This window comes from Elgaria multicarinata, chromosome 7, assembly GCF_023053635.1.
Source record: "Elgaria multicarinata webbii isolate HBS135686 ecotype San Diego chromosome 7, rElgMul1.1.pri, whole genome shotgun sequence".
In the NCBI taxonomy this organism is placed as follows: Eukaryota; Metazoa; Chordata; class Lepidosauria; order Squamata; family Anguidae; genus Elgaria; species Elgaria multicarinata.
The window spans coordinates 5316598-5330723 of NC_086177.1; the positions used below are offsets into that span (position 1 = coordinate 5316598).

At 41.6% G+C, this 14126-nt stretch overlaps 1 protein-coding gene across 7 annotated transcripts in view; it reads left to right on the top strand.

Annotated features, from left to right (window-relative positions):
- The first annotated feature begins 12603 nt into the window (after positions 1-12603).
- Positions 12604-14126, top strand: part of KIAA0232 (KIAA0232 ortholog) — a 54380-nt gene continuing 52857 nt past the window's right edge. For all 7 annotated transcript variants that reach the window (XM_063130143.1, XM_063130145.1, XM_063130146.1 and 4 more), the window contains exon 1: positions 12604-12731. The gene's annotated coding sequence lies outside the window, so the exon portion shown is untranslated. The remainder of the gene's footprint in view (positions 12732-14126) is intronic.

A 14126-nucleotide genomic window follows, 5' to 3' on the forward strand; every position in this document is an offset into this window, starting at 1 on the left:
GTGGCACTACGGAGACGTCTTCCTCACGACGTCACGGGATCCCTTCGGTGTCTTTGCTCACCCAAACCGGTCCCGCCCGCGTCTTATAACAGAAGCAGGCTTGGTGCCACAGGACGAGGTGGCCGAGTTCTGAAGTGACGGGACGGGGGCGGTTTTACCACCTCAGTTTGCAGGGAGGGCAGGATGGGATTTTGAATGCTCCTCCATGTAAAACAAAACCCTAGCCATACTTGCATCCTGCTAGGCTAATTTTATACTTCTTGCTGAGCAGGGCTGGTGCCAGACTATTTTGCGCCCTAGGCAAGGTGAGCTACTTTCTCTCTCTCACACACACACACACACAAAATGCCAACTTTGATTTTTAAGAACATATGTTTCCTGGAAAAAATAAGCACAAAACTTGAAACTGCTAAATTTATTTTAAAGTGCAAGAAATACGTCATGCCAATTATAGCAAACAAATTGGAAAGGAATGTCTATGGGTCTAAAATGCATTATTTAATAGGAATATCACCTCCAAATCACCCCCCCAACTCACACGCACGTGCACACACACACTCAGCATCACTCACTCCAAACAAACACACGCATGAACACATGCATTCACTCAAAGACCCCATGCCCTCCATACATTCTCTCTCTCTCTCTTCCAGGCGCGTTCTGGAAGTCCGAACATGGAGCCACCCTACCCCCACCCCAGCATCCCTGGCTTTGCTTCGGCTGTGCAGGCGTGGGGTGCCATCTTGCCCGCCCAGGCCCAGCTGAATCCTCGGGCGGGCTGGGCTGACTCACAGCCAACGCGCATGAGTACTGCACTGTGCCCAGCGCCCCTCTTAGCTTCGCGCTCTAGGCAGCCGCCTGAGTGGCCTCTATGGTAGCACCAGCCCTTTTGCTGAGTTGTAGTAAAAGAAATGACAATATAAACCATACTTGCCCATAGGGATCCATGGGAAAGCACTTGCCCATAGGGAAACATAGGACAGTCCTTGTCCATAGAGAAACCATACTTGCCCATAGGGATCCATAGGAAAGCACTTACCCATAGGGATCCATAGAACAGGTCTTGTCCATAGAGAAACCATACTTGCCCATAGGGATCCATAGGAAAGCACTTGCCCATAGAAAAAGCATACTTGCCTACAGGGAAACATAGGACAGTGTTTGCCCATAGCAAACCATAGGATAATACCTGCACATAAGAAAAATATACCACCCCATAGGGAACCATACTTGCACATAGGGAAAATATACTTGTCTATAGGGAAACATAAGACAGCACCTCCCTATATTGAAACCATGGTTGCCCGTAGGGGAAACATGGCATTCTTAGTCATATGAGCTCTATGATTCCTGTGTTGCACAGTTATAAGCCATAGTTTGAATTATACTTGGTACTCTTATTGGGAAGCTCGGAGGATGGCAACAAGGGAGAGGGCCTTCTCGGTGGTGTCCCACCCCACCCCGACTGTGGAATGATCTCCCGGATGAGGCTCACCTGGCACCGACATTTTTATCTTTTCAGCGCCAGGTCAAGACTTTTCTCTTCTCCCAGGCATTTTAACAGCATTTAACAACATTAAGTTTGTTTTTAATGGACCCCAGAATTGTTGTTTTTAAATGGATACTGTTTTTATGTTTCTGATGGGTTTTTAAATTTTGTATATTTTTTAATGTTTACCATTTTTAACTGTTGTAAACCGCCCAGAGAGCTTCGGCTATGGGGCGGTATATAAATGTAATAATAAATAAATAATAAATTGAATGATATTGTTTTTAGTGTGTTCAAAGCACTTGGTTGTGCTTTTATATTGTATTTTATATCATGTTTGAATACAGTTTGTTTTATACTTTGAATGGTTTTAATTTTGTGAATCGTGTGGGGAGCTTTGGCTATTGGGTGGTATAAAAATGCAATAAATAAATAAATGAATGAATAATAAATAATCAGCCAATCGTACCCTAAGCAGTGCTGTGCCAAAAATTTCACTTATGAAAATTTCAACCATTCTCATTCAATTTGATAGAAAGGAAATTGCTTTTGAAAAGAAATTCAAAGGACAAGAAATTTTGGAGAAATTCTCATGGATTTGGTTTAGGGTTCTTGTGCTTTCCTTACACATGAGATGGCTGAGGACTGTGCATGATCGTCCTGTCTTTCATTGTACAACCATCTCTCTGACATCCTGTAGCCTCCTTGGCTTCCCACAATTCCTGCAAAGGGGAAGAGACTATGAATTTAATCCTCCCATTGGGCCTCTTCAGATCAGGAAGTGCAGGCAGCCTGGGAAATGACACAGCAGTGGAGAGATGTGTAATGAGGGGATGAGGGGGAATGATACACACACAGTGCCCTTGACCACCTCACAGTGATTGAGGCCAAAAACATCACCAACACACATTTAAAATAAATGACAAAACGCCCTGAGAATGAGGCAGAAAAATGGAAGTCTTTTCATGGAGGAAGAGAACTTTCTGGAAATTGGAGGGTGTATTTTGGCACAGTGATAGCTCCCCCTTTTACACGGAGATGGATGCAACACTACCTTTTTTTGTTGCCTTATTTTGTACTGTATTATTAATAATATTAATAGTGTCATTTGTGGACTGTTCCTTCAATCTCAGTTTTTAAGGCTCAGCTGAAACCTTTTTGTTTGTTGTTTGTTTTTTTTGTAAATAAATTTCATACAGAAATAAAGAAATGGAGACAAAATAAACTTGAACATGATTATCCCTCCCATCCCCCTATCTCACTGGAAATCAGTGAACCTATTATAACTATTACAGTATGTATTATATAACAAAATATATATCATTCTTCAGATCTTAAACATCTCCTTCCTTTCTTTATAGATCAGAAAAAAATTAGCAAAAATTAATCCACCACAGGAGAGATACTTTTCATTATGCCAACAAAAAAATTAAAATACTTTTGGGATTTTATTCTCTCATTCTAACCAAGTTGTATATACCACAAAGCAATGCCTATTTATTTATTTATTTATTTATTTGTATGTATTAAATGTGTCTTTAGATCTTGTTCCTCTTACAAATCCCAGTTTATTGGTCAGTTTCTCCATTAAGGCTGTGTGCCAAACTTTGCTATACCAATTTATTAGTGTGACGACAGCCAAATCCTTCCAGTATCTAAGAATTACCAATCTGGCAACAACCAAAAGAAATCATATTAATGACTTAAATAGAACTTTTTCATTATCCTCCTGAAATAATTCTAACAGTGCTAATACTGGGAATTTAATAACATTTTTCCCAGTTATCTTTTCAATTTCATTAAAAATTAAGTTCAAAAAACTTTTATTTTAGCTCAGTTCCACCACATATGCTGAAAAGAGCCTACATCTCCACAGCCCTATCCTGTGGATCCCTATAGGCAAGTATGATTTCTCTATGGGCAAGTACTGTCCTATGTTTCCCCATGTGCAAATGCTGTCCTATGGCTCCCTATGGGCAAGTATGGATTCCCCGTGGGCAAGTGCTGTCTTATGGATCCCTGTGGGCCACTGGGAGGCCTGAGGGAGGACATGGAAAGGGGCGGGCACAATGTCACTCAATCACCATGTTGATTATTAGCTTACTCAACAGGAGCCACAGCTGCTCGACTGGGGTGGGGCAACATGTGTGGGGAGTACCTGCGCATGCGCAACAAATCACTGTGAGTTGATTATTTCCTCCTCTGTTGACTAAAGTGTCATCCGAACCCAGCCTTTGAGTGCAAGCAAGTTTAACCCTTGATGAGATTTGGAATGCAAGCTAGTATTAGGCCTAGGAAAGGAAAAGAAGGAAGGCACCAAATGCAGTAGAAGAATGAAAGAAGCCTGTGTCCATGGTCTCCAAAGGAGATCCCAAAGTACCCCTGAAGAATAATTCATATTTGAAATCTGAGGCCTCAAGAAAACACTTGTGTACCTGGAGGTTTCCTCCCATTTCTAATATCAAGCCAAACCTTATTTCAAAGGTTTAGAAGCCTGAGGTGAAAAATTACAAATGGCAGCTAACTGACATTTATGATTAAGTTAAATCAAATAAATTTCAATGGGTGTACACTAAGGATGACTAAATCTAGATCCAAGCCATTATTTGGTATTCGGAATAAGTTCTAAAGTAAAGAATTGGCATCTGGTATTACCTTAGAACAAATCTTTATTCCTTCTAGTTCTATTTGTTTTTATTGGCATATTAAAAACTGTAGTAGAATGATATGAATAAAGCATTGAAACATATCAGTAGTATTTGGTATTTTGTAGAAAGCAAATGTTATTTATTTAATGCATTTCTTAGCTGCCTTTCTATAGTGCAATCTTCTCAAAGTGGCTTCCAATATAAAATATACAATTCTGTGTAACAAGTTCATAAAATCATAACTTAATTTTAAAACCAATTTAAAAATGACCCAACAAAAGAAGCATATAAACATTACAATTAAAAGTTAAAGAAAATAAATACATTTTAAACACTCTTAAAAACAACAATTGATGGTGCAAGCTGCATATCCCTTGGGCAGGAATTCCAAAGGCCACTACTGCAAAGGCCCAGACTCTAGAGCCCACCATTGTACAGATACTCATGGCAGGCCAATGAGTAGGGCCTCTGAAGATAATCTTAAAGCACAGGCAGGTTCATAAGGCAGTCCCAGAAATAAGCTGGACCCAACCGGTTTAGGACTTTAAAAGTCAAGACCACCACTTTGAATTAGTAATGAAACAGTACAGACCTAAGTCTGCTGTGAAGAAGGCAAACTCCATGTTAGGTAGGGTGACCCTATGAAAAGGAGGACAGGACTCCTGTATCTTGAACAGTTGCATAGAAAAGGAAATTTCAGCAGGTGTCGTTTGTATATATGGAGAACCTGGTGAAATTTCCTCTTCATCACAACAGTGAAAGCTGCAGGAGCTATACTAGAGTGACTATTTTAAAAGAGGGCAGGGCACCTGCAGCTTTAATTGTTGTGATGAAGAGGAAATTTCACCAGGTTCTCCATATATACAAACGACACCTGCTGAAATTCCCTTTTCAATACAACTGTTAAAGATACAGGAGCCCTGTCCTCCTTTTCATAGGGTCACCCTAATGTTAGGCATTATAAGAAAAGGAATCGAGAATAAAGCTGCCAGTATCATACTCCCTTTAAAGAAATCTATGGTGCAATCACACTTAGAATACTGTGTACAGTTCAGGTAACCACACCTAAAAATATATATTATAGCGCTGGGAAAAGGGCAACTAAAATTATCAAGGAGCTGAAGCATCTCCCCTATGAGGAAAGATGAGCTCCATCACATCTACTTTTTTTTTAATCCAGTTTTCATCTGGGATTTTCCCCCACCCCACCGTTTCCTTAGCAAGTCGAGCACTGGGCACTTTAAAGTCAGTGCATCGTTGCGCTCTTCTTTTCACCTGGAGTGCTACTATGCCAACAAAATCTCCCGCCCTGCCCCCTGCATTCTCCTTTTCCTTGCAGAATTTTTTATTTTTAAAAAATATTTATTTCTGCAGAAATATAATAGTATGGCAGCCTGAAACTGCACAATTACAGTAAAACAACACAACACACTTTCCCCTAAGAACATATTAAACAAACTCCAAGGAAGGGAGGCTGTTTGTAGGAAGCAGGAGGGAGTGCATGGGCCGAGACTGTTGCTGTCCCTTGGCTTGGGAAAGGTTTACAGGGGAGGAGGAGCAAAGTTTTGTTTTGCTCATTTCAAAGGGCGGGCAGCTGAACAATAATTTTAACTAATTTCTTTTGTAAAGGTGTTCAGGTCCCCTCCTTTGCTCCAAGGTAACCAAAATGCTTACATCTGTGTAATTTTAAAAAGATCAAACTTGGCATTGTGATAGCTCTTAAGGAGGGCTTTAGCCACCCCAAGTTTGATTTTAAGGGCTTTTTTAAAAAAATTGAAATTAACAAAAATGCTTACATCTGCGTAATTTTTAAAGATAAAGTTGTGACACTTGGCACAGTGATTGCTCTTAAGGAGGGCTTTAGCTATGCCAAGTTTGAATCAGATCGGTTCATTCCTTAATTTTTAAGGATTTTTTAAATTTCCCCCTTTAAACCTTTTTCCTGATAACCCAGAAGACCTCAGAAATAAGCATAGGGTTGCAGAGCACCTCTTTCCAGTTTGCTGTTTTAGACTTTAAAAAAAAGCTTCTGAGTAACCACACTAGTAAATCTCCCTATTCAACGGGATTTACTCAAAGGTAAGCATGCATCAGATTTTAGTATGACTTGGATGTAAATGTAGTTGAAATCAATGGGATTTACTCTTGAGTAAGAGAACCAGCAGATCTCTATTTTATGAACTTGGAGATACACAGCTTCACATGATCAAAGTAAAGGAAAATTGATCCTTCAGAAATGCAAACAGGTGGAATTTTGCACTGGTGGACTATCAGGAAAAGGGTTTAAGGGGGGATTTAAACAATCCTAGAAAATCAAGGAATGAACTGACCTGATTCAATCTTGACATGCTGAAAGATCTACTTAAGTGCTCTCAAGGTCCCAAGTTTCATCTCTTTATCTTTAAAAATGAGGGAGCTGCAGGCAAGAAGGGTGCATTTTCCACATTTATTTTAAGGTAAAAATGTATCCCTAGTCATGCCTACTCAGGAGTAAGAACATAGAGTTAAATGGGACCTCTATCCCTCCCCCTTCATGGTTCAGCGGAGAACTGCCCTAATGACAGCAATACACGGGAGGGAGGAGCGCATTTATTTTGTGTGGAGGGGGGGAAGACTTTCCCCACTCCAAAAAGAAATTAAACATGGAAGGGAAGAGGAGAGATGAACTGCATTCCAGGCGTGATGAGTGTATGGTAAATTGCTGGTGCTATGGCGCTTGATAACAAGAGCTGGGATTATTTAGCTTGTAAAAAACAAGGGTGACATGATATAGGTGTACAAAATTGTGCATAGTGTGAAGAATGTGGTAGGGATAAATTTTCTCTCTCATAATAGTAGAACTGGAGTCATCTCATGAACCTGATTGGTGGGAGGTCAGGACAAATAAAAGGAAGTACTTTTGTAGATATTAAACACAATGTGGAGTGTATAGTAATTGCTTGAAATGGAGGCACGAAGTTACTTAACAAATCTTCATAGTAATCCAACATTATCTTTGATACCCTACCCTGTGCCTGCTTACCCTACCCTGTGCCTGTTGGCATTCTCTTCCCCTCCTTATTGTTTTACTATGACTTTATTAGATTGTAAGCCTATGCGGGAGGGCCTTGCTATTTACTGTTTTACTCTGTACAGCACCATGTACATTGATGGTGCTATATAAATAAATAAATAAATAATAATAATAATAATAATAATAATAATAATGGTTGGATGTTGAATGTTATCGGTCCATCAATAACCCAAACTTCAAAGGAAGGCAATTGGGCTTGAAAGACCAAGGGAAAGTGTGGGTGCATGCATGCTAAGATATATGTGTGCACAATATATAAGACTATATAACACATTTATTGCTTACATGGAAGTTAAGCCCAAGTGCCTTCACTTACAATTTCATGCTTTTGGTGCTTGTGTGACTTAACATTTTTCTTAAGCCAAAAGCTTGGTTTTTTGTTTTCAAAGCAATTATTAATATGATTAATCACTGAGGGGCTAAATGGGGATATTTTTGGAGACTGAGACAAAGCAAATACCAAAGCTTTGAGAATGATTTAAAGGGATATGATGCAGCAACCTTGCTGCAGCTGGAAAGGTTTGGTTCTGGTCAATATCTGTTGGGAGACTGCCTAGGAAACCATTTATATATAATTGAAAATTGGGAGTTAGTTGGCCATCCCTTTTTGACTGCCTTCCTGTTGACCAGTTCTCATGAAATATATTGCATTGGAAAGTTCTTGACATGCATGGATTCCACGAATAACAATGGTTTTCACTATAATTCAAAGTTAGTATATTTATGTCCAAATAGGTTTTTTTTAAAAAAGAATTAGGCTATCTTCTCTAACTATGTGCTGTAAAGTTTTATTTTTAATATAAAAAATGTCAAGTATAATTAAACAAACTTAACTGCAAATCAGAGCAAAATGAAATATGAACACAAAAAAACTTTCTGTACTCCTTTATAAACGTAGGTACAGGTCAAAGTATAATGTAACATACGGCCTACTAACAAATCATGAAGGGATACATCTACAATTAAAAGTAATCAAGTCAAAGTTTAGTAATTGCTCAGCTGTTAAATGTTACAAAATAACATTTAAAAGTCTCTGTACAGCTTTAGTTAAGTTAAAAATTTAATTAGATTTGATTTTTCTCCATGAACTCCTTGTCTTCAGGCTTACAATCTAAAAGACATGACACAAAAGGAAATCGGATTGGGATGAAGGAGGAAAAAAGCAAAATTTAGGCACCAGTTCTTAGTTTCAAAGTTCTTACAGATGTTCTTTCTGGCAGGGAAGGGTGAAACAAGTTCTAGGCAGCCGTTCCTTCTCTGGGTGATACATAGGTCTATGTTGGTTTCACCCTTATTTTTATTAATTAATTAAATTTATGTGTCATTTCCCACCACAAAAAGCTGACTGAAATTGACTTACATGCACAACATAGAAATCAAAATTAATAACAGGGGAAAACAAAACAAAATAAAGATAAGCTATAATCAGCACAATACTACATATATAAATGAATATATAATCCAAAAACAATGTAATATGAAAAGTGTTCAGCCACAAAACCTTCCTCCATTCATAGCTTAGAATGAACACCACAAAAGCAACAATTGGGCCATAACTAGTGTCCAAATGCCTGGGAAAATAAGTACCTGGCTACAGAAAGATGACCACATCGGTGCCAGACAAGCTTCCTTGGGGAGAGCATTTCATAAACATGGAGCTATCACAGAAAAAGCATGTTCCCAAACTGACATCCCCGCACACAGACAAGCTTCTCTTGGTGTGGACACACAGCAAAGGTGCTTTGAAGTTGACCTCAGGGACTGGATAGAGTCATATGGGAAAAGGCGATCCTTGAGGTGCTGGGGTCCTAAGTAGTGGTGTGAAGGCCCAGAAAAAAAGCCAGAAAACGTGTGTGTGTGTGTGTGTGTGTGTGTGTGTGTGTGTGTGTGTGTGCTGTCTGAAAGCAACAAAGTGACTTTAGATCTGCAAAAAGTGCTCAAGAATTAAGTAATACTTATTTTCAATTTCCCCCCACGTTTCCAATTTTTCCAATCCATCCCTCTGAAATCCCTATTCCCCCCCTCCCAAGACCTCAAAATCTCCAGATATTTTACATCTCTAGTCCTAAATCCTTGCCATAATGTTCTTCCTGGAATGCAGCAGGTGCAGCCTTCTAGCATCCCTCGATTCTCTGGCGGATGGACAGGCCAGAGTCTGCAGTTTCAAGGAACCCTGTTTATCCTGCCTGAAGTTCCATCAAATTTCTGAAAAGATTAGTGGAATTGATACTTAATATCTTAATTTTAGCAATGATATTAATTACAAGATGGCAATCTACAAGGCAGGAATTAGTAGTATAAATCTGGGAAAACAGAAATGTTTTACAATTAAAAATGAGTGCCATTTTTCTTGGTAGAAAGGTGGGATACAAATAAAATAAAATAAGCTGGGAACATTCCTTTCAAGGTAAAATGGGTTTTATCTGCAAATTACTGGGATAATGACAATCATTGTTCAAAGTCAATCAGGACTGCACAGTTTACAGTGGATTCCTATACATGTCTACTCATAGTTGAATGTAAGTGTGTTTAGGACTGCAGCCTAAGCAAGTGGGCTTGCCTTTCAACACTCACAACTCTGTAAAACTATCATATTATAAGTCGATGTAATGCAACATCAAACCTGCATCATGGCCTGCTGGTTGCATGAAAATTTCCATGTTTTTTTTTTTCAGGCAGAGAACCAGTCTGATGTAGTGGTTAGTGTTGGACTGGGACCTGGGAGATCCAAGTTCTAGCCTCCACTCTCTGGATAATTTTGGGTCAATCACTTATCAAAATGGAGGGGGGGAAACACTATGCGAATCCAATGAAAAAGAAGAGATAGTCTCTAGTGTTGGAAAATAGAAAAAGTTTTTTATTGTTTGCTATGTATGTCTTCAATCTTTAAAAATTGTAGTGTTGTAAAAGGACTTAAAGTATAAAAAGCTCGACGTTTCAGATCTCCCAATCCTTCTTCAGGAGCTTCTGAAACAAAATAACATCCGTGAACCACAAGTCCAAATAGAGTAAGCTAAAACAGCTAGATGCAACAGTTTTTTCGTTCTTTCTCTGCTATAGACGTTCTATTGAACGAAAAAACTGTTGCATCTAGCTGTTTTAGCTTACTGTATTTGGACTTGTGGTTCACGGATGTTATTTTGTTTCAGAAGCTCCTGAAGAAGGATTGGGAGATCCGAAACGTCGAGCTTTTTATACATTAAGTCCTTTTACAACAATACCATTTATAAAGATTGAAGACATACGTAGCAAAAAATAAAAACCTTTTTCTATTTTCCAACACTAGAGACTATCTCTTCTTTTTCATTGGGGTCAATCACTTAGCCTAACCTACCTCACAGGATAAAATGGAGAAGAGGAGGGTCATGTAAAACACCTTGGGTTCTTCGCAAAAGGGAAAAAGGCTGGTTATAAATAAATAAATATATAAAATAGCAAAAATAGGTAGTTTAATAAGCTTAGAGTGTGTGCCATCATTCATGGTTGCTGCACTGCAGTCACATCAAATTGCACAGAAATCTTCTGCTTATTTTGGTAGTTATAAACTATATTGTTCTACACAGTTGTGTTTTATTAAAGGAAATTAATTACAAAAAAAAAACCACCCTTCTGAAATTATCTCAGAGATGATTATGACTTTTCTGAACACAAATAGCTAGAACTATTACTGAGTTTACAGAAAGGGGATTCCACAAATACCAAAGCAAGGAATGCCTGGAAACTGAGCACTTTTGTTTAGATTATGTTAAGTTGCAGTCTTATTATACATTGGCATCTCATTGGGACTAAAATGGACAAAAATTTATCAATGTCATTTTCATTAGTGTAAAACTGGAACGAATATTCTGCTTTAGGTTGTCCCTCTCTCCTATCTAAAATCCTTTGGGGGGTGGTGGTCAAGACTAGGGTGACCCTATGAAAAGGAGGACAGGGCTCCTGTATCTTTAACAGTTGTATTGAAAAGGGAAATTCTGCAGGTGTTGTTTGCATATAAGGAGAACCTGGTGAAATTCCCTCTTCATCACAACAGTTAAAGCTGCAGATGCCATGCCCTCTTTTAAATCTGGTCACTCTAGTATAGCTCCTGCAACTTTAACTGCTGTGATGAAGAGAGAATTTCACCAGGTACTCCATATATACAAACGACACCTGCTGAAATTCCCTTTTCTATGCAACTGTTAAAGACACAGGAGCCCTGTCCTCCTTTTCATAGGGCCACCCTAGTCAAGACGTTAAATAGGGTGACCCTATGAAAAGTAGGACAGGGCTCCTGTATCTTTAACAGTTGCGTAGAAAAGGGAATTTCAGCAGGTGTCATGTGTGTAAAGCAGTAGAGAAATGAGTACACGCCACCCGGTGGGGGGGAGCAGGGAAAACATGCCCTAACATGAAGGAGCTTATTTGCATACAGTGTTGTGCATGCAACAGTCTCTTGCTGCAGAAGGAGGAGCTGAACTTTGACATTGTTAGTGTTGGAGGTGGTTCCTGTTTTGGGCCTGCTGAATCAGCTCTCTTGCAGCGCACCCCAGTTCCTGGTTTGGGCCTACTGAATCAGTTCTCTTTGCAGCGCACCCCAGTTCCTGATGCTGCTGAGTTACAGCACCATGTACATTGATGGTGCTATATAAATAAATAAATAATAATCATAATCAGCTCTCTTTGCAGCACACCCCAGTTCCGGTTGCTGCCACCTACCATCCACCTTATTGCATGCCTGGAGGATCCCTATTCATTCACTGTCTCCTGGGCTTGTGAATAAGGCTAAAGGACACAGGCTTCCATTTTTGTTGCTTGTTGTCAAACTGAATAAATACCAGTACTTATACCTCAGGTGTGTGGGTGAGGTTGCTACTCAGACATCTCTAAATTGGTGTCCCAGGTTTCCTGGGTGGGGGCTTGAGCCTGAGCTAACCTTAAGGGAAAAACAAACAACCCCTAGACATAGAACCCGGCCCTGGGTACCGACCCAAGGGTTACATGTGTATAGATGGAGAACCTGCTGAAATTCCCTCTTCATCACAACAGTGAAAGCTGCAGATGCCATGCCCCCTTTTAAATCTGGTCACTCTAGTATAGCTCCTGCAGCTTTAGCTGTGGTGATGAAGAGGGAATTTCACCAGGTTCTCCATATATACAAAGGACACCTGCTGAAATTCCCTTTTCTATGCTACTGTTAACGATATAGGAGCCCTGTCCTCCTTCTCATAGGGTCACCCTAGGTAAAAGGACCCCACAGTTCCTCCTGCCTTCGAATTGAGCAGGGAACTCGAACTCCTCTTTCCTCCCGACCCCTGACTATGGCGGCACCAGAAATACACGCAGAGCCGCTGGGCAGAAGGATACGGGCGGAGTTAGTTGGCGACGGCACTGCGCTTGCGCAGTGAACGGCGAGGGCGGCCCGCCCCATCCTTCTGTCCCTCCCCTCGGCGGGGCCGGCGCCGGTTTACGTAACGCCTCTCCGGGCGAATTCCGGCTCGGTCCCGCCGCCTGACTCGGGACGGGTCGCCAGAGGCCCCAGCAGGTAAGCGCGACCTTGGGGGAGGCCGCCCCGCTTGCTCGAGGGCGACATTGTGCGCGACGCGTCTCGCCCCCCTCCCCGCTGCGGCCTGGGCGAGGCCTGTCGCGCTGTTGGGCAACGGGCAGGACAGGACAAGTAGGCCCGGCCGGGTGTCTTCGTTGGCTTCAAGGCCGCCGCCGCCGCCTCCATGGAGTGATCCTGAGGCGCGTCTGGTTCTCGCGGCGGCTCGCTACGGAGGTAGACTGGCTACGCTCCACGGAAGGGAACGAGGGAGGGACTGAGGGCCCTCGGCGCCTCCGTCTCCCGGCTGCCCTCTTCGCAGGCGGCCTCAGGAGGCTGGCGGGGGGGACGGGACGGGAGGGTACTGAGACGGGCAGCTCGGCCGCCTCAGCCTCGCAAACCCGCAGTGACCCGGTTTGGCGAGGCGGGCGGCGAGCAGGGCTTACTGGGCGGAGGGCCTTTCGGCGCCTGCCGTCTCAGCAGGCGGCCTCGCTCGATCCGAGCTTCCGTTGCAGGGCTTTCCCGACACGGCTCCGTTTCGCAAACAACAGGCGTGTTTTCTTCACTCTTCTAAGCAACGCCCCTGTGGCTTTGCCCAGGTTTGTTTCTCTCCTCTCCCCGCCCGGTTTGGCACCGCGGTGCTGGACTGGAAGAGGGTGGGCTTTGCGTGAGACTGGCTTCCTTTCATTGGGCCGCTCGCCCTAACCTTGCTGGTGTGTCACAGGCTTGCTTGACTGGGGCCTCCCTCGATGGGTGTGTTGGAATGCGCAGTTGGGGCGCCTCCATAAGTAAGAACACAGTCATGTTGTCAGTGCTTTGATGGAGTTGGGATTGATCTATTCAAAACGTCTATATGGTGCTGTTGTGTTAAGTACACTCAAGGTACACTCCCATATAGTCCGCCCCGCCCACTCAGGTCCTCTGGGGTGAACTTACTTCAGTCAGCTAAAACTAGACTGACATCAGTTTCCCAGAGGACCTTTTCTTCTGTCGCCCCCAAATTGTGGAATGGCCTGCCGAAGGAGATTCGTAAAATTAACTCTCTGTGCGATTTTAAGGCAGCTTTAAAAACTAGCCTTTTCCGGTAGGCCTATCCAGATCAATGTGAAATCAAGAATTTTTGAGATGTATTGATTCCTGTTCTAATGTTGTTCCCCGCCTCGATCCAAAGGGAGAGGCGGGTAAGAAATTATTATTATTATTATTATTATTATTATTATTATTATTATTATTATTATTGGTATCTGTTTTAGCTGTAAGGAAAGAGTGTCCAAAGTATGTAAAAGCTTCTTATTCTTGTATCTCGTTTCACCTCTCTCTTGTTGGGTTTCTTCAGATGTTGATGAGAAAATTAAAAAGCCAGCTGGTTTGGTCGCACACACTAGCTTAAGCAAGTGT